The 26,589-nt window shown below is 44.7% G+C and overlaps 1 protein-coding gene across 6 annotated transcripts in view; it reads left to right on the forward strand.

Annotated features, from left to right (window-relative positions):
* LOC126457087 (uncharacterized) overlaps positions 1-26,589 on the forward strand; it is a 763,934-nt gene that overhangs the window by 407,602 nt on the left and 329,743 nt on the right. Inside the window, exon 1 of one of the 6 annotated variants that reach the window (XM_050093112.1) lies at positions 7,616-7,932. The exons of the other annotated variants lie outside the window; for them this stretch is intronic. The gene's annotated coding sequence lies outside the window, so the exon portion shown is untranslated. Of the gene's footprint in view, positions 1-7,615; positions 7,933-26,589 lie in introns of those variants that run through there. 6 annotated transcript variants of the gene reach the window in all.

Here is a 26,589-nt window from a genome sequence, read left to right on the forward strand (position 1 = left end):
CGTCCAGTGTTCATCGGAGACTAAGGTATCGTCCGAAGTGTGATAGGACCTCACTTGTTTTCTATATACATAAACGATCTGCCGGTTCGGGTAAGCGGCACCCTGCGACTGTTAGCTGATGACGCTATAGTGTACTAGACGACGTCTTCTTTGAATAACTGTAGGAGAATACAGGAGGAAAAATGGTTCAAATGGCTCTGAGCCCTATGGGACTTAACTTCTGAGGTCATCAGTCCCCTAGAACTTAGAAGTACTTAAACCTAACTAACCTAAGGACACAGATCCATGGCCGAGGCAGGATTCGAACCTGCGACCGTAGCGGTCTCGCGGTTCCAGAACGTAGCGCCTAGAACAGCTCGGCCACCCCGGCCGGCAATACAGGAGGACTTTGATAGATTTTCTACTTGATGTAATGAATAGCTAAAAATGAAAGTTAATAGAGATGAATAAGAAAATGCTATGTTCGAATGCGGTATTAGTGTCGATTAAAGATCTAGACTTTACGTTGCAAAGTTTGGCGACTTCGATTTATTGGGAGAATTCTAGGAAAGTTTAGCTTATTATGAAGGATACCTCCTGCAGAACTGCTGTGCGACTCGCTCTCGAGTACTGCTTCTGAATTGCTTCGATGTCTTACTTTAATCCTACCCGGTAGGTATCGCAAATACTTGAGCAATACTCGAGAATGGATCGCACAGTTGCTCTGCATTCTCTGTATCCAGAAAGGCCCGTACAGGACCTGCAAGATGCCGTCGTGCATTATCCTGCTGAAAGGTATGGTTTCGCAGGGATCAAATGTATTCCCGATATTCCATTTTCTATATTAATTATTTTCTGTGTCTTTTTTCCGTTAGTGTACATTTATATCGAAACAATCATAGAATGCGGGACTTTAAGAAACAAAATGACTTCGTGGACTTCACGAAGGGATAGGAGTCCATCGATAGACAGACTCTTGGAAGGATCCTAAATAACAGAGAATTACACGGCCCTACACGAGTACTAATAACTGAAATTTTGACAGACGGAAAGGCGTTGCTGAGATTTAGAGGAGCACTATCGGAAGAGTTTGAGGTCAAGACCGGTGTCAAAGAGCGAGACGGATTATCAACTGTTCTATTCAAAATAGCGCTGGACGAAATGACCACAAAATTCAGAGCAATAAATGAGAAAATGGGAATACAAAAGACGCATATGAGGCAAAAAGGACAATAGGGTCCAAGTGGGCTGCCTAGTCCTTGAGGACCACAAAGCGACAGTGGGACCGAAGAAGACTCAACAAAGCAAGATAGACAAAAAGGTGGGACTGACGATCGCCTACAACAATACAAAGATGTTTTATACCACTGGGGATTGGAAAACGCCATGTGGACGTATTGAAGTACCTGGGAGAATATGTAACAGAAAGAAACAGGAGCGAATGTGTGAATGCTAGAGCGATGAAGACGCTAGCTTTCTGTATTATCCGAGATGTGCACAATCTGACCAGAAGTATGCGGGGCCGCGCGGGGTGGCCGCGTGGTCACAGGCACCTTGTCACGGTTCGCGCGGCTCCCTCCGTCGGAAGTTCGAGTCCTCTCTCTGGCACGTGCGTGTGCGTGTGCTTGTGTTTTGTCCTTAGCGTAGTTAGTTTAAGTTAGATTAAGTAGTGTGTAAGCTTAGGGATCGATGACCTCAGCAATTGAGTCCCTTAGGACCTTACCACCACCAAGTATCCGGGCACCTATTAATGGACATTAATTTGCGGCGCGTCCATCCTTCGCCTTTATTACGGTTTGAGCTCTGCTGAGAACCCTTCCCTATCACTGAAGTGTCTTCATGTCTTCCTCAAGAGCAAAAACCGGAGAAGGTGGTGATGTTTGATGCTGGGGTCTGGAGCGAAATCGACTTTCGAAATAATCCCAAAGGTGTTCCACTGGGTTCAGGTCGGGACTCTGGGCAGGCCAGTCCATTTCAGGAAAGTCCTATACATAAACCATTGCCTCCCTAATGCCGCTTTCTGACAGGGAGCATTGTCAGACTGATACAAAGACTCTTCATTTCCGAACTGTTCCTCTACTGTGCGCAGTACAGCTATGAATTTTCCTTTTCGTCTCCAGTCCACAGTCACATCAACAGTGGATATGCGCAGTTTTAGAAGGGTTGAAATGTCACTGATGGATCTGTTACTCTAGTGACATCCGATGACTAGTCCTTGGCCGAAGTTACAGTGCTCTTTTGACAGACCCATTCTGTTCCTCTGATGACAACACAGTACCCTCCACCTCCTTTCATACTGGCGGGTCTGCCTCGAGTGACATCTGTTGATCAATTTCGCATTACACAGGTTTGTGTGGATACTTTTTAGAAGACAGTGAATACAATTAAAAGAAGATTTCTACAGATCCAGACAACAGAGAAACGTTGAGGAATGCGCTAATAGACTGTCCAGTTATATTAATATAACCACCTGACAAAATCCTGAACAGCCACCTCTTGCACGCGGACGTGCGGACAGAGAGTCAGCGAAGTTCTGGAAAAGTACCGACAAGGACATGTAGCCATGCTGACTCCAGTGTTGCGGCTAGCTGCACTTGGTTTCTCGTTTGAGAATCCATGGTACAAACACCCCTATCAAGGCGAATGCTACAGATCCGCAACTGGATTTAAATCCAGAGAATGTGGTGAACAAAGAATTACTGTAAACACATCCTAGTCAACCGTCCTAAGCCGTGCTGCGGCTCGCGTTGGTACTGTTTGTAGGTTTCTGGCCTCTGTTGCAGGTCAGACGGTAACGCTTAGTTGGCATGGTTGCGGTTGTTTGTCTTCTTCTCGTGTTGACTGACGCCACTCGACTTCGCAAGCGTTGCCTGTTCGCTAGTGGCAGCAGGGGCGGTTATCAGTATGTAGTAACTGTTGCCCTATCTTTGAGGCGACGTCGTTGTTTTTCCGGGTCGTGTGAGTGTGCGAGTTCGGTTGGGGACTCAGGAGGAGCCAGGTCCGCCCAGTGCAAGAACACGCCGGGACTGCTGCCGGCACACATGGACTGCAGGATGGAAGGGCTGTGGTCACGTGGGTGCACGACCTCGTCGTAAACCGGAACCAGCAAGCTTTAAGATGAGTGCATTTCAATCCAAGTAGAGAAACCTCCACCATTGTAATATCTAGCGATTCTCCAGTGACTTGGGTTCGTGTTGCTGCTCGTAGTGTCGCTGAGGCGAAGAGCAACGAGCGGAGTGCTTGGGGAAGGCGGATCTGATTAGCTTTCCTCGACTTCTTATTACTATTACTGAGTTCAACTGCTTACAATTTGTTAAGTTCAACCAGCGGTAATTTTTCTTGGCTGGTGGCCGCTAACGCCGCAGTTACCTGCCCTGGGGGTTAGTGTATGTAATAACAGAGTACGTTTCCTCGCCTTGCCGCTGCTGTCCGGTAAGGCGTGTAGTTTTGACAGCTTCCTTGATTGTAGGCCGGTTGGTGATTCTTGTACTCTGGTGGTAGTGATTCCTTTCTCGTTCCGGGCGCTCTAAACACAGTATTCTGAGGACGTAGTGCAGACCCCTGGTTCCGGCTTTGGCGTATTGTTCCATCGTTGCATTTGGTTTATCGGACGTCAGGTAGCTTCAGAAAGATTATCACTAGTCATTCGTCAGGCTGCCACTATTCTGAGTTACCATCTTGTGAAGTGAATGCAACTCTTGGCTGCCTATCTCATCGCTCGCGAAAGTGTTTGTTGCCGGACCTTCTCAGAGAACGATTTCTGCGGCACCGTCTGGATCAGTTGCTTGTTTCTTTTATTAACTTTTGCTATTGTATTTGGTGTTTTACAGCAGATTTCAAAATTTTTTTAATATTATTGCCATACCTGGCATGTAAGGCCTTCAGCCATGATTGTGGTCATTTGCCTTAAAATTCTAATTTGGTATTTGTATTTTAGCAGTAAGCCTTAAAACCTTATTTACTACCATTCCTGGCGTCTGATGCCTTCTGCTGTGTTTGTGGCGACATACCTTAGTACCTATTTCAATACCTATAAGTTGTAAATTGCAGCGAGTTCTTAAACAATTCTTAATTTGTTGCCACTCTTGGCGTGTAAGGCCTTCTGCCCCGATCACAGTGGCTTGCTTTTAAAATATCTGTTGTATCTGTATTTAATGGTGATTTGCTAAATTGTAACTCACTGAAAACACTTATTTACGCAATTGCTTATTCCTTTATTAATAACGTGTGTTTTTTATTTATTGTTGAGTCTCGAATTATTGGTTTAAAATAAATTGTGTGTAACTGTAAGAGGCAACCAGTAGTAGTAACTGTAAGAGGCAACCAGTAGTAGTAACTGATCACGGACCCGTCCACAATCATAACCGAATACTGCCTTCCCTTGACTACCAGGTTTCACATCCAGAAACACTGCGAGCTGTGTGACACATTCCATTGTCTACTCGTAGATGCTATCATACTTAGCATCTAGGGGTGGACAGGATAGATGAATACTTCTGTTGATCCACTGTGCCTTCCAGAATGACTAGATTACTCAGTGAATGCCACGAAAGCATTCCCCATACCATAACGCTCCCTCTTCTGGCCCTGATCTTTCCGACAATCGAACGGCCATTCGTCCGATGGAGTATAAAACGCAATTCGTCTGAAAAAGCCACTTGTCGCAACTCAGCAAAGGAGCATGTACCAGGCACCTGCTGCAGAGGCCCATATGGAGGAACGTCCGCTGAAAGGCAGTTGAGGAGACTGTTGATAGCCCCTAGGTTCATCTGGCCGGTAAGTTGCTCAACAATTTCACGTCTATTCGCCCTCACACATCTCTGCAGACGTCTTTCATCACTGTCGCCTGTGGTTCGTGTGTACCACAGTTGCCCCGTCATTGATTATAGATAGCGCTATTTTGCCACGTACGGTGTACAGTACATGAACTACGGCGGCACACAAACAGTTTACAAAGCTATCCGTTTCGGAAATGCTTCCACCCTTTGTTCGAAATCCAATGATCATGGCCTTCCGGACGTCAAGCCAATGGCTCTTCTTTTCGCATTTCGACAACGACTGTACTGTTTTCCGCATCCTTCTGACACGCTTTATATACCCTCCGCTACTAGTGCTGCCACCTGCCATCTGTTAGTGGTTATTGCACGTCGGCGTGGAACATAAGCGTAGTCACATGAATGTGACTGGACCGTGTATATGCTACTGAAGATAAAATTGGATGAAATGGTGCAGAGTAAGTAGAAAGAGAAAAGCACTGAGGAAAATACCGGGCCCTAAAAGAGATGTGAAGGCCTAGGTCTGAATCCCCGCCAGATGTCATGGACGTCGAAGACCCATAGAGGTCTCTGTACCATCGCGCCGTAAGCTGTGGCGGCGCGCGCCTCCTGGCCCGCTTTTAGTGTGAGGGCGCCACAGCGGAACACGTGGTTGCAGCGGACAATAGCGGCGTACGTCGGTTGACACCTCGCTTCGCGCTAGACGGCTTACTTCCTTGTTCTGTGTACTAGTGTGCGTGTTTGTTTCCTTGTGACTCCGTTGTTCGATCTTGTTGTATTCGTTCTGTCCTTCGTTGGTCGTGTCCGTCCTCTCCCGTTGTTGTTGTTGTTGTTGTTTGCGGGCCTCTCCGCGGGTTCCGCCGCGCTTTCCGTCATTGCGACCCCGCGACCGTCCTGGTCGCAGTTACAACACTAGGGAAGAAGTGTACCGAGGCATAAGAATGCTAGGAGGAACTGGAATGTGGAAAGTAAGATTTACGGTACATGTGATGAGGATAAATACAGGGTGTTTCAAAAGGAACATAACGGTTTTAAAGCGTTGTAGCCTTTATTACGTTCAACTTACAGTTGTAAATAATACACCAAATGAAAGAGCAACTCAAACAGTTTTGTTTCTATACCTGTGCGCAATGGGAAGAGTATGGAATGACAAAGAGTTACTGAAAAACGTGTTTGGTTCAAATGGTTCAAATGGCTCTGAGCACTATGGGACTTAACATCTGTGGTCATCAGTCCCCTAGAACTTAGAACTACTTAAACCTAACTAACCTAAGGACATCACACACATCCATGCCCGAGGCAGGATTCGAACCTGCGACCGTAGTAGTCGCGCGGTTCCGGACTGAGCGCCTGAATCGCTAGACCACCGCGGCCGGCGAAAAACGTGTTTAACGAGTGCGACCCTTTCACGCTTAGCCCCAAGAAATAACCCAGCGGAACGTTTATGGGCCTTTCTTTTTCGGTGAATCAACTGTAACTGATGTTTCTTATCTTGATGTGCTACAGCTATGGCCCGTGCCTCAATGGGAAAAAGCTGAAAAACACATTTTTATTTGGTAGCAAGACGGTGCGCCGCCTCACTGGCATAACTCAGTACGCGACTGGTTAAACGACGTTGTATCCGACCAGTGGATTGGGCGCATGGGGCCGGTTGACACAGCATTTTATGCACGACCTCCACGTTCACACAAGAGATGACACGATCATGTGTATATACCTCCGATATCAGATGATCTATTCGACTATAGAAACAGTGTTATTGCAACAATTACTCCTGACACATTGGTCAAGGTTTCGGAACAACTCGCCTATCACTCTATGTGTGATCGGTGTTCACACTGAATAATTTTAAGAAAAACTGTGTGTTTCTCTTTCATTTGGTGTATTATTTATGATAGTAAGGTGAACGTAATATGTGCTACAAAGCCTTAAAACCCGTATATTCATTTTGAAACACCCAGGATAGATATAATGATGAAAAGAGTATGGGAAGAACAGGGAGGTCAGGAGGAAGGACAGGAACCAAGTGTTGAACTCATGAAGGAATTATCGCAATTGGGGACCAAGGTGGAACGGAAGGAAGACTGGAGAATCAAGTACAGATAATGATAATGATGGATTTGGGTTGAGAGGGTGCTCGACATCATGATCATCAGCGCCCTGAGGAAAAGTCAACATGAAATCTCATGGGTGGGGACAGAGGCTGTCCCCACATGCGGAAAAGCTTATAACGTTCTACAGTCTCCCGCCGTTCCCCACCTGTTTAGGGACGAGGCCTGATAGTTCACAAAATTTCAACACTCTTAACATTGGTATCGGTATCTGCGAGGATGGTGGGCAGATCTCCAGCGAGACCGAGGCCTGCCCTAATATCAGTATACAGAACACACGTAGCCACAATATGCTGAACCGAAAGCGGAACGCCACAGAATGGTGGATCCTCCCGCGGGAGGAGGAAGCCATGTGTGAAAAGGCTATGCCCGATGCGCAGTCTGGTAAGCAAAACCTCCTTCCAGCGTCGAGGCTGACACGAAGTCCTCCAAGCCTTGGTGGTCGATTTGAGCGACCGCAGTTTGTTGTTGACACCTGCAACCATTCAGTCTCCCACTGAGAATCAAGTAAACACCGGCCATCGCGACAGAAATCGACGACAGAGAAGGATACAAGAAAAGGATAGTGTGTCACAGTGGAGCAGACAAGAGACGAGGATACCGAACATCTCAGAAGGGGGAGGAGGAGGAGGAGGAGGAGGAGGAGGAGAAGAAGAAGAAGAAGAAGAAGAGCAGGAGACAAGAAATAGGATGGAGTGGTTGTGGGAGGAAAAGAAGAAAATGCAGTTCACGAAAGTCCTACCTTTGGTGGTACAGAGGCCATAACGACATAAGAAGAAGAAAAGAAGTTGAAGGACTTCCGTTAACACTGGGGAGTAGAAATAAGCCCGAATCCGTGCTCTTCAGCAGTTGTTATTTTCCGTTCGGGACGTGACGGTAGCTGGCGGCACAATGCGGCGACGTCTCGCATTGCGTGGCGCGCAGATGGGAGCTCGAGGCTGAGGCTGCGGCAGGCGGGAGACGGCGCGGGGCCCGGCGGCCAATTGCCAGTCGTCGCGGCGCATCCGGTCAGCCGCGGTCGCGGTGTCCACCAGCGCCTGTGGTCCGACCCAGCTGCCCACCGACAGGTAGGTCGCGGCCTTCGTGTACGGTCCGTGTCGGTTCGCAAGTGACGTGCGAACGAATTTTACACTACTGGCCATTAAAATTGCTACACCACGAAGATGACGTGCTACAGACGCGAAATTTAACCGACAGGAAGAAGATGCTGTGATATGCAAATGATTAGCTTTCCAGAGCATTCACACGAGGTTGGCGCCGGTGGCCACACCTGCAACGTGCTGACATGAGGAAAGTTTCCAACCGATTTCTCATACACAAACATCAGTTGACCGGCGTTGCCTGGCGAAACGTTGTTGTGATGCCTCGAGTAAGGAGGAGAAATGCGTACCATCACGTTTCCGACTTTGATAAAGGTCGGATTGTTGCCTGTCGCGATTGCGGTTTATCGTATCGAGACATTGCTCCTCGCGTTGGTCGAGATCCAATGACTGTTAGCAGAATATGGAATTGGTGGGTTCAGAGGGCAATACGGAACGCCATGCTGGATACCAACGGCCTCGTATCACTACCACTCGAGATAACAGACATTTTATCCGCATGGCTGTAACGGATCGTGCAGGCACGTCTCGGTCTCTGAGTCAAACAGATCGGGACGTTTACAAGATAACAACCATCTGCACGAACAGTTCGACGACGTTTGCAGCAGGATGGATAATCAGCTCTGAGACCATGGCTGCGGTTACACTTGACGCTGCATCACAGACAGCAGCGCCTGCAATGGTGTACTCAACGACGAACCTGGGTGCACGAATGGCAAAACGTCACTTTTATGGACGAATCCAGGTTCTCTCTACAGCATCATAATGGTCGCATCCGTGTTTGGCGACGTCGCGGTGAACGCACGTTGGAAGCGTGTATTCGTCATCGCCATACTGGCTATCACCCGGCGTGATGGTATGGGGTGCTATCGGTTACACGTCTCGGTCACCTCTTGTTCGCACTGACGGCACTTTGAACAGTGGACGTTACATTTCAGATGTATTACGACCTGTGGCTCTACCCTTCGTTCGGTCCCTGCGACCCCTACATTGCAGCAGGATAAGGCACGACCGCATGTTGCAGGTCCTGTACGGACCTTTCTGGATACAGAAAATATTCGACTGCTGCCCTGGCCAGCACATTCTCTAGATCTCTCACCAATCAAAAACGTCTGGTCAATGGTGGCCGAGCAACTGGCTCGTCACAGTACGCCAGTCACTACTCTTGATGAACTGTGGTATCGTGTTGAAGCTGCATGGGCAGCTGTACCTGTACACGCCATCCAAGCTCTGTTTGACTCAATGCCCTGGCGTATTAAGGCCGTTATTACGGCCGGAGGTGGTTGTTCTGGGTACTTATTTCTCAGGATCTATGCACCCAAATTGTGTGAAAATGTAGTGACATGTCAGTTCTAGTATGATATATCTGTCCAATGAATACCTTTTTATCATCTCCTTTTTTTCTTGGTGTAACAATTTTAATGGCTAGTAGTGTATCTCCGCATTCCCACATCGTTTTCGTTATCATGATCTTCTTCTTCTGCATCTACATCATTCTCCGCAAGCCAACTAGCGGTGTGTTCCTGAGGCTACTTCTCGTAGCACTAACTGATTCTCCCTTCTCTGTTCCACTCGCGAATAGCGCGTGGGTAGAATGATTGTCGGTAAGCCTCTGATTTAACTCCAGATTTCTTAAATTGTCTCGTCGTGCTCAATTCGCGAGATTTGTGTGGAACGAATCAATATGTTGTTCGACTCTCCCCGGAAAGTGCTCTCTCGAAATTTCAAAAGTAAGCCTCTCCCTGACGCAGAACGCCTCTCTTGTAACGTCCGTCATTGGAGTTTTTTGATGATCTCTGCAACGCTCTCACGTCAACTACACGATAAATCGCACAAATCTAAGGGCTGTCAAATCGTCGAAATACCTAGGAATTACACTTTCGAGCAAATTGGAAAGACCACAAGATAATATTGTGGGGAAGACGAAACAAAGACTGAGCTTTGCTGGCAGAACACTTAGAAGATGCGACACACCCACTAAAGAGAGACTACATTACCATTGTCCGTCCTATGCTGGAGTATTGCTGCGCGGTGTGGGATCCTTACCAGGTAGGATTGACGGAGGACAACGAAGAAGAGCAAAGAAGAGCAGCTCGTTTCGCGTGTGAATGTCACTGATATGATAGGCGAGTTGGGGTGGCAGTCACTGAAACAAAGGCGGTTTTCTTTGCGGCGAGACCTATTTACGAAATTTCGATCACCGACTTTCTCTTCCGAATGCGAAAATATTTTGCTGACACCCACCTACGTAGGGAGAATTGATCATCATATTAAAATAAGAGAAATCAGAGCTCGAACGGTAAGATTTAGGTGTTCCTTTTTCCCACGCGCCATTCGAGAGTGGAATGGTAGAGAAGTAGCATGAAAATAGTTCGATGAACCCTCTGCCACGCGCTTAAGTGTAAATTGTAGAGTAACCATGTAGATGTAGACAAAACGAGCCGCCCTACGCTGGATCTTATTTACCTCTTCTATCTGTCCTACCTAGCAATGATGCTACGCCAGTAGTCCTCAAACTTTTGGCTCAGGAACCAATGCTGATATTGGGTGGTGACATCTCGGGATGCATATGTACCGATCTTATTGTTAACCGATAACCTACATAAATTAGTACGTTATGAGTCCCCGCCCAAGTACTGATAGTTAGGAGTCAGCAGCATTCGGAACACTTCATATCGACTGTTCTCTATTTAGATTGCTAATGCCGTCAGCGACCCCAAAATTGTGGCGCTGTAACTCCCTGACGAAGTTTTGTTGTATTGTCTGTGTGAGCGGATGACTAACTGATTAATAACAGTAATTGTTCTTACATTCAAATTCAGTGTGAGATACGATCATATATATTTACTAAATATTTTAAATGTCTTTTCTTCTACACATTACGTTGTATTACAACAGGTTTAATTTAATTTGCTAGAAATACACCGATACGCCAAAACATTATGACCACTGCCCACAGAAACGCTGGAGGGCGCCAGGTGGCGTTGCGGGTGGTTACACGGCAACAAAAGCATGTAAGCTGAGCAAATACGGACGGGGAATCGCCCTAGTGAAGAAAAGGGATGCAAATGGGGAAATCCATTGAGATAAACGACTTTGACAAAGGGCAGATTATTATTACGCAGAGCCTGTGAGCGAGTATCCCGAAAGCGGCGAAGCTGGTCGAATGTTCAAATGCTACTGTCGTGAACATCTACGGAGAGAGGTTCAAATGGTTCAAATGGCTCTGAGCACTATGGGACTTAACTGCTGTGGTCATCAGTCCCCTAGAACTTAGAACTACTTAAACCTAACTAACCTAAGGACATCACACACATCCATGCCCGAGGCAGGATTCGAACCTGCGACCGTAGCGGTCACGCGGTTCCAGACTGTAGCGCCTATAACCGCACGGCCACTCCGGCCGGCGGAGAGAGGTAGGACAGTGGAAATGAAAATGAGCTACGGTATTGTGAGCCGCGAGTCCCCCATTCGTGGAAGTTCAGCCGCCGAGGGCAAGTACTTATTGCATTCGACGCCACATTGAGCGACTTGCGTGTCGAAGATGGGGATGAAATGATGAGGACAACACAACACCCAGTCCCTGAGCGGAGAAAATCTCCTGCCCCAGCCGGGAATTGAACCCGGACCCCTTAGCGTGGTATTCCGCCGCGCTGACCACTCAGTTAACGGAGGCGGACAAGACAGTGAAACTACTACTAGGCGCTAAATGGGTGAAGGTCCACGATTCTTTACAGAACGTGGGCTCGGAGAATTGTCTGCCCTGTAAAGTAGGATAGATGGTGATCTGTGACATCTCTGTCGAAAGAACACAATGCTGGTGCACGCACAAGTGTTTCGGCGCACAGAATTCATCGTATATTGTTGAACATGGAGCTCCGCACCCGACCACCACTAACAAGGGGAGGCCGCCAATTGTGAAATTCAGATTCGATTCATACTGCGCATAATAAAAGCTCATGGCCAGAGGTGTAATGTGGCAAAGCACCAAGATGCACTTCTCAACCGTTGTCGAGAAAATCGACAGTTAAAAGACATCGTTATGGTGAAATACTCTACGATTTATAATTTCCGACAGCGTCGTGGCGCAGGGGTAAGCGTTCGGGTTCGTAATGCGAAGGTCGCCGGATCGAATCTCGCGCCATGCAACTTTTTTTTAGTATTTGTATTTTGTAATTCATATATATATATATCGTGGGGCCTCTAATTCGAACGTTTGACTTACACTATACGTATTTGTTTCGAAATATCGTTTCTACGTCTTCCGTTAAGTACACGTGTAAACATTATGAAGACAATTAATAACATTTGTGAAATACAACTTCGTTTGCGGAAAACATTATCATGTTCGAAGTCGCCAGTTTTTCCACGACAAACGACTTTCAACAACTTATTATATGCATAATTGTTGGAAACTGATTGCTGGGAATTTATATATATATATATATATATATATATATATATATATATGTGTGTGTGTGTGTGTGTGTGTGTGTGTGTGTGTGTGTGCGGCCCACCACTAAAATATCTTAATTTGAATATGGTCGGAGAGCAAACTCACCAATTTACATCTAAACATACGAGCTACGATATTTTGTTTTACATCTGCTTTTATATATATATATATATATATATATATATATATATATATATATATATATATATATATATATTTGAATTACAAAAAACAAATACTAAAAAAAAGTTGCATGGCGCGAGATTCGATCCGGCGACCTTCGGATTACGAACCCGAGCGCTCACCGCTGCGCCACGACGCTGAACGAAATAGTAAATCGTAGAGAGTATTTCACCGCAACGGTTTCTTTTAACTGTCGATTTTCTCGACAACGGCTGAGAAGTGCATCTTGGTGCTTTGCCACATTACACCTCTGGCCATGAGCTTTTATTATGCGCAGTATGAATCGAATCTGAATTTCACAATTGGCGGCCTCCCCTTGTAAGTGTTCACATATTCACCCAATGACATCGTCTATTATGATTGCAGTGGGCACGGGACCAAGAGGATTCGAACGTCGATCAATGGAAACGTGTAGCCTCTTCGGGAGAATCCTATTTTCGATTCACTAGGTCGATGGTCGTCTACACAAACTCCGGCATCGAGGTGAACGGCGGCTCGAAACGTGCAGAGCTCCACGGCCGCAGACTGGTGGGAGCAGTATTATGCTGTGGGAGACACTCTCCTGCGCTTGCATGGGACTTGTGGTTGTAATCTAAGACACGCTGACAGTTGCGAGCCACCTGCATAGCTTCATGCTTGATGTCTTCCCCGACGACGACGTCATCATTTAGCAGTATAACTGTCCCTGTCTCTGAGCCAGAACCATGCTACATGGGTCTCAGGAGCACTATAGTGAACTCACTATACTCACGTGACGTAAATCCTATGGAACCTATGTGCGTAGTTATCGGTCGCCATCACCGCGTACGCAAATCAGCGGCCCGTTATTTAAGCGAATTACGTGACCTATGAGTAGACGTCTAATGTCACACACCTTCACAAAGCTACCAGAAAACTGTCGGATCCTTGATACGCAGAATCAGTGATGCATTTAGTTCCAAAGACGGGCAAACAAGCTGTTAAGCAGATGATCCTAATGTTTTGGATCATCAGTGTGAGTACTACTTTTGAAGATAATCGCCTTTACAGTCCGATTATCGAATCCGTGTTACTTCTTTATCTAAATTTTCACCACAGCAGCTGATCGGTATGAGACACACGTCGGTGATTAGTCAGTACTGGAAGACAAACAATAAAACAATACCCAGCTGACTCCCTCTAACACCGCAAACTGTGCGGCTGATCCCGGCGGAGGTCGAGTCCTCCCTCGGGCGTGTGTGTGTGTGTGTGTGTGTGTGTGTGTGTGTGTGTGTTTTTGTGTGTGTTTGTCCTTAAGATAATTTAGGTTAAGTAGTTTGTAAGCTTAGGGACTGATGACCTTAGCAATTAAGTCCCATAAGATTTCACACGCATTTGAACATTTTTTTGAACACCGCAATTGTAGCGATATTTAGCCCTCTTCCCCTGAGGTAAACAGCGAACTTTAACGAGTCCACCAACATCAATTAAAATTAACCACATCTTAAAATATTACCCTCTAGTAAATATTTTCCTTTGTTACTGAGACTCCATTAAACTCAGGTAACGTTTTTGGAACTGGCTCTTAATTCTTACATGCATCTTGTTACAAAATACGGCCGAGAACCGCGAGCGGCGCCAATATTTGATTCAAGTCGCAGTTTGACGACCACTGTCCTAGACTGACGAACAGTACTCAAGAACCGGTTGAACAAGTGCCTTGTAAGCCACTTCCTTCGTGAACTAGTTACATTCCCTTATGATGCATCTTGTAAATCTCAGTTTGGCATCTGCTTTTCCTCCTGTTTGTTTTATGTGGTTGTTCCATTTAAGGTCGCTCTGGATAGTTACTAAGATCTTGCGGCAGATACTGTTTCAGAAATTTGTCATCAATATTGTCGCTGTACAGTAATGGATTTCGTTTCCTATCTGCCTGCAATAAATTACATTTATTTACATTCAGCGTCAACTGCCAGAGCCGGCGTCATTAATCAATCCTCTGCACGTCGTTCTGCAAATCGATAGTGTCTCCTGTTATTATTGCTTTGTTATAGACAGCCGCATCATCTGCGGACAGTATTAAGGAGCTTCTGACGCTTCCTACCAGATCATCCACATACATTGTAAACAGTAACGGCCTTATCACACTTCCTTGGGTTACTCGGGAAATTATCTTTACATCTGTCAATTTTGTTTCGTTAAGGGCTACGTTCTGTCTGCAAAAAAGTCTAGAATACAGTAGCAAATCTGGTCCCATACTCGGTAATCTATTTTTTCACTAATCGGCAGTGCGGAACGGTGTCAAATGAAATGCATTTCTGAAGTCGGTGCACATGGCATCAAGCATAGCTCTATGGGTCTCCTGGAGGAATAGAGAGAGTTGAGTTTCGCAAGATCTCTGTTTGCGGATCCCTCGTTGATTTTTATAGACGAGATTACCGTCATATTTCCTGACCATAAAACACGTTCTATAATTCTACAACAGACTGACGTCAACGGTATGGGCCCATCTATAAGTATGTGCATCTCTCCTGCGAGCTTTCCTGAAATCGGGTATGACCTGCGTTTCTTATCCTACTTGTGTAGATATTTTGAAGAGCCTCTTCCAAGCTTCCGTTTTCTCCCACAGTCTATCATTCCCGATATTCTCCTATATCAGTCCTCTCCTGTTCACATCACCCTTCGCCTGATCTTTCAGTCTTGCTCGTAATCTTCGTCCAATTTCTGTTCATTCTAGGACTCTTATTGGGAGTCCTTCTTGTACCGTCCTTTTAATGTTGCCAAACCACTTAAGCCTATTTCACTCTGTAGTTTTTAGGGACTTGATCTGGAGGGTGTTACGTATTGTTTGATTCCATGACCTGTACCTTCTCGCCTTACCCAGGATACCTCTTAGAAAATGCATCTCTGTTGCCTATACTCTGTTCAGATCTTTCTTTGTCAACGTCCAGCACACTGATACATAGACCAAAACTGGAAGATATTATGACTTGAATATCATGATATTTGCTGTGGTAGGTATTTTGTAATTTCTAATTATTTTCGATACGCAGTAATAAAATTTTCAACTATTTTCTATTTTCTCTAGAATTACATCCTTCATGTTTCCTTAGTTAGTTAATTTACTTCCTAGGTACTTGAAAGCATCTACGTCTTTAACAATTTTTTCCATTAACACTTACAATCTACATTTTTTCATTTTCCTACTGATTTCCTTTACTTCATTTATTGTTGAATTTATTTCCATTCCTGCTTCTTCAATTACTCTCTGCCAAGAATTTAATTCTTGCAATTTCTGCTCATTTTCTTACCATGCATTTGCTATGATTTTCATATCAACTGCCATCTACTCTTGGCCAACTTTTCTCAAGATGCTGTCCACGACTATATTAAAAAGCACTGTCGAGAGCACACTTCATTGCCGAAACTCTCTGTGCGTCTGTTATAACACGATCCAGGCATTTGTTGTACATGTTTTATTCTCAGTTGCATTCCTATTGACAATTTAAGCTATTCAGACCTTACCATATGACTTCTCTTCTAACATTCTCATAAGCCTTTTTTAAATCTATGTAAGGAACTACGATGTCTTTCCCAAATTCTCATTTCTTTTCCACAATCTGTCTGACTGTAAATGTGGCATTTATAGTTGATCCTCCATGTGGAAATCCTTATTCTTCTTCCCTTAATTATAGTGCTATCTTATTCCTGACTTCCCATAAACTTATATTTCCATCAATCTTCATGCAGTGGCACAGCTGTGCTAGTCCTCTGTAATTCTCACAAAGACCCTTGCCACCCTTCTTAAAGATACGTACAATAATTTCCTTTATCCAGCCATCAGTAATCTTTCCATATGTCTATCATCATTATTCCATACAGTCACTGAATTCTGACAGGCCCTGCGGCTTTTATTATGTCCCCTGTGATGTCATCAACGCCAAGAGCTTCGCATTTTTCATTTCTAGTACTGCTTGTACATTCAACATCTGCAGATCTTCTCTTTCTATTTCCTCTGTGTTGGTGATATTTCTTACGTCTCTCTCTGTCTCATCGTGTGTGTTTGTTTCACCATGTCCTACATGTAGTTTTTGGAAGTATACTTTCCGAACTTTCAAAACTACTTCCTCGTCCTACATGGGTTTACTTTCTTTGTTGATGACTTTTGAATTTTTTATTCTTGATTTCTTCTGTTACCTAATATGCGATGCGACATCTTCTCGTCATCCTTAAAATTCTCTTCTATTTCTTCTCTGACTTTTTCTCGAGACATCATCTTAGCCAATGCTGTAATTTTTCTTGCTGCTCTACTTAATTGTTTCGATTATCTCTCATTCTGCTTTTGAACCATTCTCTCCTTGCGTTCTTCTTCTTCTTCTTCTTCATTTTTCTCATTACACTTACACTGCTAGTCATTAAAATTGCAAATACTATGAAGGAGGCATGGCCGGCCGCTGTGGCCGAGCGGTTCTATGTGCTTCAGTCCGGAACCGCGGCTGCTGCTACGGTCACTGATTCGAATCCTACCTCGGCCATGGATGTGTGTGATGTCCATAGGTTAGTTAGGTTTAAATAGTTCTTAGTCTAGGGGACTGATGACCTCAGATGTTAAGTTCCATAGCGCTTAGAGCCATTTGAACCATTTAAAGGTGGCATGCAACAAACGTTACATTGGCACGATGTTTATTAGAGTCGAGTCTTGCTAGTACAATCTCGTTAAATCGAAGATATCCTCTGCGTTGTGTATGTGGTGTCAACCTGTAACCGGACTTTTGGTCGGTACAGTGCTGACTTTGTTCACTGCGGCACTAGAAGGGGGAGGGTTGGCGGGACCAGCGCCCCGGCCGCCTTTTATCCCAGGATAAAAAATATCAGCGGTATTCAGTTGATAGCAGGCTGCATAGACGTGGTGCCGACATAGAGAGACTGGATCATGGAAAAATCACTCGGGTTCAAATGGTTCAGATGGCTCAAGCACTATAGGACTTAACATCTGAGGTCATCAGTCCCCTAGAACTTGGAACTACTTAAACCTAACTAAGCTAAGGACATCACACACATCCATGCCCGAGGCAGGATTCGAACCTGCGACCGTAGCAGGCGCGCGGTTCTGGACTGAAGTGCCTAAACCGCTCGGCCATAGCGGCCGGTGGACTGAACTCGGGACTTCTAGAGCTAGAGTCTAGTGCTCTCCACACTGGATCATCACGGCCAGTGTATGTTTCAGTACACTCAACAAACGGAAGCAGTTGTCAGGACAGAACGCCATCGAACACTATAATGCTGTATCAGCGGCTAGGTAAATGTAAACGTCGTGTGACTAGGGCCTCCGGCGTCGGGTAGACCGTTCGTCGGGTGCAAGGCTTTCGATTTGACGCTACTTCGGCGACTTGCGCATCGATGGGGATGAAATGACACCCAGTCTCTGAGCACAGAAAATCTCCGACCCAGCCGAGAATCGAACCACGTCCCTTAGGATTGACTTTCTCTCGCGCTCACCACACAGCTACCTTTTTCTTCTTCTTCATTTTGCTCGGTATTGTTCGTTGCGTCTGGGCGGACGTCACGAGACATCCGTTCAAGTTGATCGTTGATTCCTGCTACCGGGGGCGGAGCGGCTAGGTGATTCCGATTGCTCTGTCAGTTACTTCTGTAACTATTTAGTGGGACTCTCTGCAAAAGTCCTTTGCTTTCTCAAGAATACTTAATATGTTAAAGTACGTAGATTGTTGTAAAAATGACTTCAAACATGTACAGGTACTTGATCTTCGCAGGAAAGCAGTACATCACACTGAGGTGATAAAAGTTATGGGATACCTCGTAATATCGTGTCGGGCCTCCTTTTGTCCGGCGTAGTGCACCATCTCGACGTGGCATGGACTCAAGTTGTTGGAAGTACGCGGCAGAAATATTGCCTCCGGAGCAGTCCATAACTGCGAAAGTGCTATCACTGCAGGATTTTGTGCACGAACTCACCTCTCGTTTATGTCCCATAAATGATCGATGGGCTTTTCATGTCGGGCGATCTGGGTGGCCAAAACATTCTCTAAAATTGTTCAAAATTGTCCATAATTTTTTTCAAACCAAGTGCGAACAATTGTGGCTCGGTGACATGGAGCATTGTCATCTACAAGAATTCTGTAATTGTTTGGGAAGGTGACGTCCTTTGATGGCTGTAAATGGTATTCAAGTATCCGAACGTCCAGAGGGCCCAGTCCATTACAAATAAACACAATCTGCACGATTGTGGAGCCACCAACAGCATGCAGTGCGTTGTTCACAATTTGAACTCAATTGGCTGCGTGGGGTCTCCGCCACACTCGAACCCTACCATCAGCTCTTACCAACTGAAATCGGGACTCATCTGACCAGGCCACGATTTTCCAGTCCATGATATCTGGAGAGCTACGGTTGTCAGCACGGCGACCACTCTTGCGGCTTTCCTTGACGCAGAAGCAGAGCCATGCGCGCCGGCGGAGAAGATTATTGTTCAACGTCCCGGATTTGGGAAGGATGGAGAAGGAAAGCGGCCGTGCCCTTTAGAAGGAAGTGTCCCGGCATTTGCCTCAAACGATTTAGGTAAGTCATGGAAAACCTAAATCAGGATGACCGGAGGCGAGTTTGAACAATCTTCCTCGCGAATGCGAGTCCAGAGTGCTAACCACCAAGCTACCCCGCTCGGTCATGCGCGCCGACGGTGGTGCGCCCAACAACAGAATCACGATTGACATATCCGTGTAGTGATGCTCCGAGGAGAAAAAACGTACCAGGTTGCAGTAAAATGAACCCAACATCAGACCTTGGTGTGGGTGTGCCATTGGGTAAACAACACGATCAACCCTGCTTCGCGTAACCGGTAATTTGGACAGCGACTGTTATATTTGGTTGTGCCCCATCTTCGAGGTACCTGTGATGTTATCATTCAACAAGACAACGCGATACCAGGTGTTGCCCGTGCTGGGTGTTCTACGGTTGCTCCGACCGGCACGTTCTGCAGATCTCTCAACCGCTGGAAATATCTAGTCGTGCAGGGCCGAGAGATTGGCAAGCCACCTCTCACCAGTCATTACGATTGACACATTGATGACCTCTGCGACAAAAATGAGACGACATGGAATCACGTATCAGTGTCCAAGTTCAGTTCGAGTCGAAACTCAGGCTGGTTGTAGCCACTGTTGCTCCTAGAGTTTGCAGCACTGTGGGCTAATCTTAGTATCCTGCATACCACAGCTTTCGCACAAAGACTCATTTGTGTTGTCGCCACTAGCCGTGCACTGTGAAAACCACATGTAAACAGACTTTGCTGATGACTGGTTAGCAAAGTTAAACTAAGAGTTTCGAGGCATTTACGGTTACGGCGACTCTAGTAACACATATGTCGGAGATAATATAATGCTGAACATGCAGCTTCAGTATTTCTTGACTTCCGGACAGCATTTTACCATTATGACACTTTCGCTTATAACTGAAAATACGATCGCATGGGACGTCAAGCGAAATTTGTGACACTTCTTTCTGAGCGAGTCGAGTCTACTTGTATTCGACAACAGAGTCAGATGACAATTGGGCATCGGCGGAGGTTCAAGAGTCGAGTATACGAGCACATACAGGGACAGCGAGTTCGAAGATGACGTCACAGGACTCGTTATCGAATTTAAAGCGCGTATACGGAACTAATTTCTGATCTCTCGTGCGTAGGGAGGGTGGGTGGGGGCTACCTTGTTCGGCTACTAACTACTTCCTTTCCTTTCCCACTAGAAAACAGAGTGAAAGAAAAACGACTTCTATATGCTTCCGTACGAATCCTGATTTATCTTGTCTTCGCGTTCCTTGCGCTAAATGTACATTGATAGTAGAAGTATCATTCTGTAGTCTGTTGAATATTCCAAAGCTCTAAACTTTTTCAGTAGACTTTCACGGAAAGGACGTTGTCTTCTCTCCAGGGATTCCCCGTTTGTGTTTACGCAGCTTTTCCGTAACATATTCTTGTTGATCGAACCTGTCGTAACAAATCTAGCAGCTCGCCTCTGCATTGCTTTGACGTCTCGCTTTTATCCGAACTGTTGCTGATCCTATACACTCGAGCAGTAATGAAGAATGGATCTCTGTGCGCGGTCTCCTTTATAGATAAGCTACACTTTCTTAGAAACTTCCCAATAAACCGAAGTTCGCTTCAATCGACCTTGCTCGTTTCGTTTCATATTGCTTCGCAACGTTACACCTAGATATTTTAACTGACGTGACTGTCTAACAGACCACCACTAATACTGAATTAAAACATTAAAGGTTACATACACACTTCGCAGGCCGCTGAAAAAGGCTTGGTGTTGGGATAACCCATTGCATTATAACCATTGCGCTCCATACACCACCATTCCAACCTAATCTTCGCGATCCGAATGTTAGATATGCGATGGAGGACCCAGAAATATTACACAGTTTACCTGTTCTTCATATCTGATTATTAATTTTTTGTAAGAGCAATGTCATTTTTATTTCATAAATTGCTGTTTAAATTCCGCGAACAGCACTGACCACTCTTTTGAATCGGGTATAGCGATCTGTTTCGACCCTAAAATTGGGGATTCCTATGACTTCTTTCTCCGCGTAGACTTTATACGGATTCTCAACACTATAGCAGTATTCTAGAATAGGTCGTGCTACAGTCTTCACGTGTGACTGTTGTGGCAGACGCCCTGCACATCCAGAGAAATATCACAAAAAATGTATGGATACCATTCCCCTCTGCTACTACTTATTTCAGTTGTAGTCTTTAGATGTTTGAATATTTCTGAAACACTCCAGAATTTTTACGAACAACGACTCTGAAATATAATAATTTTTAGACTTTTCACTTTTTATGGGTGTTGTCTCGCATTTATCAACATTTATGGAGAGCAGCCATTCGTTATAAAATACGGAGACCCTGTATGTGTAATCAAGCAGTTGGATCATAGCCGTTGTGAAGAACTGCTGTGTAAGTCTTTCTCCGTAAGGAATCATTCATCGACGATATTTTCGTATAGACAACACCGAACAATCTGAATGTCGCATTAAAAGCTTCATCACAGTGCAACGCACTGCAATATTCGAGGAGTCAATGATTTACTACCAGCAGTGAAGTCTGGAACCAGTGGTCTGCCTTTTTTCACAAAATTGTTGCTTTCTGACAAATGGCAGTATATCATTAGGGACACGTGTCTGCCCAATGATAAATACAGCGTAGCTCTTAATGGCGGCACAAATAATCGCAAAATAATACGGCGCCAGCGTCCGTATCATATCTGAAGCGCGTTTGCGTAAACACGCAATACGATAAACACTACATCCGTACCGCGCAGGCCGCAATTTGCAGTCTTTTCTGTTTGGTGCTACTACAGCTCCAAGTCGATTTTTTTAAAGAGTAAACCGTCATTTGACTGTACTGCTGCATAAATCTTCCGTGCTATCTACCTTTCGGCTTTTGCCATTCTCAAGTACAATGCTACAAGTTGCTGTACTGTTATGTCACATCTGTTAAGGCCGTCCGAAAGATCTACACAAGACCAACATAAGTCTTTAAGATGAACTGTCAAAGAAACACAGAAACCATGACAGGCCACCAACGCTGATACACCTACACCCACACCCTGCAAGACACTTTACTGTGTGCGGTTGAGGGCTTGTACCTCCGACACTGCCCCGTCGTCCATTTTTGGTAAGCCTCCGCAAGAGCTCTAAGAAGTTGCGAACGAAATCGATGTTCTTTTTGGGATAAAAACTGATTTTGCTCGCAATTCACGAATTTCGTCAGTGACAGATGCACGGCCAGGAGGAAACTCTGTAAACCAAATGTGTGATTGGCTGTAGCAGATGTCCTGTACATCCCGAGAAAATTACCAAAAGATATGAAAACCAGTTGCCTCCTCTACTACCGGTTTCAAATGTTCGTCCGTTGGTGGAGCAGCCTTTAGATGATTGAATATTTGACAGTTCATCTTAAAGACATGTGTTAGTATTGTTTACCTGCTCTGGTTTGCCTTAACAAAAAAAATGGTTCAAATGGATCTGAGCACTATGGGACTTAACTTCTGAGGTCATCAGTCCCCTAGAACTTAGAACTACTTAAACCTAACTAACCTAAGGACATCACACACATCCATGCCCGAGGCAGGTTTCGAACCTACGACCGTAGCGGTCGCGCGGTTCCAGATGTAGCGCCTAGAACCGCTCGGCCACTCCGGCCAGCTTGCCTTAACAGCTATGACAATAATGATCAGGAACTTTTAGCATTGTACTTGAGAACGGCATAAAAGCCGAAATCTAGATAGCTCCGAAGATGACTATACTAACAGGCGGCCAAATGTCTGTTCTCTCTTTTTAAAAAATATTGCATGACTGGGGCTCAACATCGAAAACTATTTCCTAAAAATTGTATGTATCGTTCGTGTTTATGAAACAACGGGTTCATTGGAATCGATACGAATGTCACAATACGGAGTTAGTGGTGTATGCTAGAAGCTATGTTAATTTCGTATCTTGTCATAAATCTAGTTCTACATCTACATTCATACTCTGATAACCACTAAGAACTATATGGCAGAGGGTATTAAGCATGCTAAGGCATGTTGGAGTTCCTTCCTGTTCTACGGAGCGCAGAAGCCTGACTGTTTAAGTGTCTCTACGCTTGCACTAATTACTGTAATACGGGTCCCTACCGATGCGGTATGTAAAGGGGCTGATGAGTATCTTTTGATTCTTTTCTTAATAGTGTTTCTTTAAATTTTGTGGGTTGGCTTTTATGGCATAGCTTACGTCTGTCTGCCAGCCAATCCAGATTTTCAATATACCCATAATGGAATTCCGTGAGTCAAACAAACCTGTGACTATTCTAGACACACTTGTTTGTACACTTTCAATATCCCCATTAGCCCTACGGATAAGGACCCTACACACTTTAGCAATATTCTCAGCTGGAGCACACAAGATATCTGTAAGTAGTCTCCTTTCTAGAATGACTATTTTTTCAAGTATCCTACCAATGAACCGAAGTCTGCATCCATGCTTACGTACGACTGACCCTATATCATCATTCCATTTTGTATCCGTACAAAAATGTTACGCCCTGGTATTTTATGTCACTATTGATTCTAACTTTAAGTAATTGATATTGAAGTCCTAGGATGATAATGTTTTTCTTTAGACGAAGTGCATAATTTTACATTTCTGGACATTTAAAATAAGTTTTCAACTTTTGCACAATATCGAAATGTTATTAAGATCTAACTGAATATTTGTGCGGTTTTTCTCAGAGAGTATTTCGTTATACAGGACTGCACCATCTGAAAAAGTCTTAGACTACTACTAATACTGTCTGAAAAGTCATTAATATACAACCTGAACAGTAAAGTTCCCAACGCACGTCCCTGGAACACACAGCGATGACTCTCCACCCAAACCAAAATGTTTCGTCCTACGCACGAAGAAATCCTCATTCCTGCCACAAATTTCGCTTACGTTAAAAAGAGCAAGTGCTTTTTGGAAGTAGAGAATACTGCACCTATATGTGTAACATTATATTCATTACGTCACACTTGTTACCAGAGTCGCGTTTTTTATACTTGCCTCTAATCTCTTCGCTTAACTTTGGTAACCAGCCACTATCAACGAAGTCCGTTTATTTGTGGTTTGCAGAGTTTCCTCACGGCCGTGCATCGGTTAGCGACAAATTTCGTGTACTTCGAGCAAAATCAGATTTTATTCCAAAAAAATATCGATGCTGTTCGCAGGTTCTTAGACTGTTGCGGAGGCTTACCGAGAGTGGATGAAGGGGCAATGACGGTGGTACATGCTCTCAACCACACACCGTAAGATAGTTTTCAGGGTGTGGGTGTAGATGTGTCAGCGTTGGTGGCACGTCGTGGTTTCCATGCTCCTGTCCGAATAAAATCTACGTTATTTATCAATTTTGATGTATTTCGTTTTATTACGGTAACAACTTAAAACATATTTTAGTTCCGGAATAATTTTTGCCTAACTATGTTTTTGCTCAACTGCCGACACATACTGTCGAATATGTGTACAGTAGAGACAACTGAAAAGCATACGTGAGAAACATGTTTTTTGTGTCGCACCTGTACCCGAGTGTGCTGTGAGCAACAGCACAGTTCACAGTATGATTCTCCCGGTTCTGTGGCCTGCGTTCCACTTCGTTATTATACGTGTTCGATGATTCGAAGCTAAAGTTGTCAATATCGTATGACGATGCCACTTTGGCATAATTAAGGTTTCTTACGTTTTAATCAGGCATGTTGTATCGCATCCTCTTTTCTATATGCGTTGGTGTGCAAAACTTAATGACGAAAGTGACTTTCGGATGGTGTTACACTACCAAGTAACATAGTTCGGTGAAACTCGGACCATGCACAGAAAGAGGAGATTTGTGTTTAACGTCCCGTGGTACATAGAAAGAACTGCTACAGTATAATCCAGAAGGTAACTAAAACAAATAATCAATCCATCAGAAATGACACTTTTATTTAAAGGCAATATGAGTAATTACACTGAATTTTTTTAAATGCCATTATCTTGCTTTCAACTGTTAGAATTTCATTCTTCGATTGCAATTTCAGCTTTAAGCCATTTTCAAGCGTAAGATTTTGACGTATAGGTTAAAGTAAACCGTAAAACGTAGAATTTGTTTTTTATGGTTGCAATTTGAGCATTAAGTAATTTCCAACCATAAGACATTGCAAACATAAAGCAAAATACTAACAGCTGAAAGCAAGGTGATAACGTCTAAAAAAATTATAGTAGATGTGTACTCACATTACGAGAATGTAATTGCACTGAATTCACCGTGGCTCATGATGACCCCCTTGACACATTAGGGTGGTCCAAAAACAGCGCTGATTTTGATATACCGAAGTAAGAAGTTCATTTTTACAAGAAACGCAAACAGAATACGTAAACATGTCCATCTAACATTCCCATTTCACATACGAAAAATGTGAAGCATATGACCACCTCTATTGCGCTGGCATGAAAGAACTCTGTCCATGAAATTAACTACGCCTGCACGACAAGTTTACACTGACAACACGTCAAATGTCCTCCTTCAAGTCGTGAATGTTTCGGGGTTTATTGGCGTACACCATTAACTTAAGATGGCCCTAGAGAAGAAGAGTCACAAGAAATGAAGTAACATGACCTTGGTGACCACTGATGATCAGTGTTGCGCGAAATGAGGCGATCCGGGAACCTCTTGTTTAACTGAATTGCTTCGCGGGTAGTATGGCAGTGGCACAATCTCGATGAAACAACAACTCTTCGATCCAAACGAGGCCACAAAAACTGCTTATCATCGTACGGCATCGGTCTCTATTGACAGCTTGTCTTGCCTCGTCTCTTTTTTTTAAATAAGAAAAAAGACCGATGACGCCACCCGACCAAAAGCGCTGTGGATGCGTTTCCCTTTCTTGGATCATTCGAGGATTTTTTGACCCCTCGATACGGCAGTTCTGCTTATTCAGAAGGATTTTGTTTGCGAAGATGTCACCCTCTCAGAACCCAATCAACAAGCTGTCGGCTCTTCTGCTAATGCGTCACTTTCAACTGGTGCGTCAAATGAATTTTATGGTAGTGGTAATGGGGATCGAGCCGGAGGATTCTCCGTACTGAGCGCCTTGGGCCCGATTGCTGGGAGCGGTGACTGATTCCATCGGGCTGGCGGCCACACTGTTGCGAGCCACCGCAATGTTCTGCTCTCATCGGCCGGGGCTTGTGAGTACACTGTTGGGCTGGCGCTCCACTTTACGCTCATATTAACTGCTCCATGGTCAGACACCGACTGCGAGAAATTCAAACTGAGTCAACAGTCAGTGTTCCCGGAAATAGAAACGAATCAAAACTGTCATCAGCCGATAAACAAAAATTTACCAACCGTTTCAAAACCGGCGCTCTTTTTTAACAACCCGCTGCAAACGGCGGGACGTGGTTCTTAATACGGTGTGTGATCACCACAGTCGGCGATGCACGCTCTGCAACGT

The sequence above is a fragment of the Schistocerca serialis genome, chromosome 2 (genome assembly GCF_023864345.2).
Source record: "Schistocerca serialis cubense isolate TAMUIC-IGC-003099 chromosome 2, iqSchSeri2.2, whole genome shotgun sequence".
Lineage (NCBI taxonomy): Eukaryota > Metazoa > Arthropoda > Insecta > Orthoptera > Acrididae > Schistocerca > Schistocerca serialis.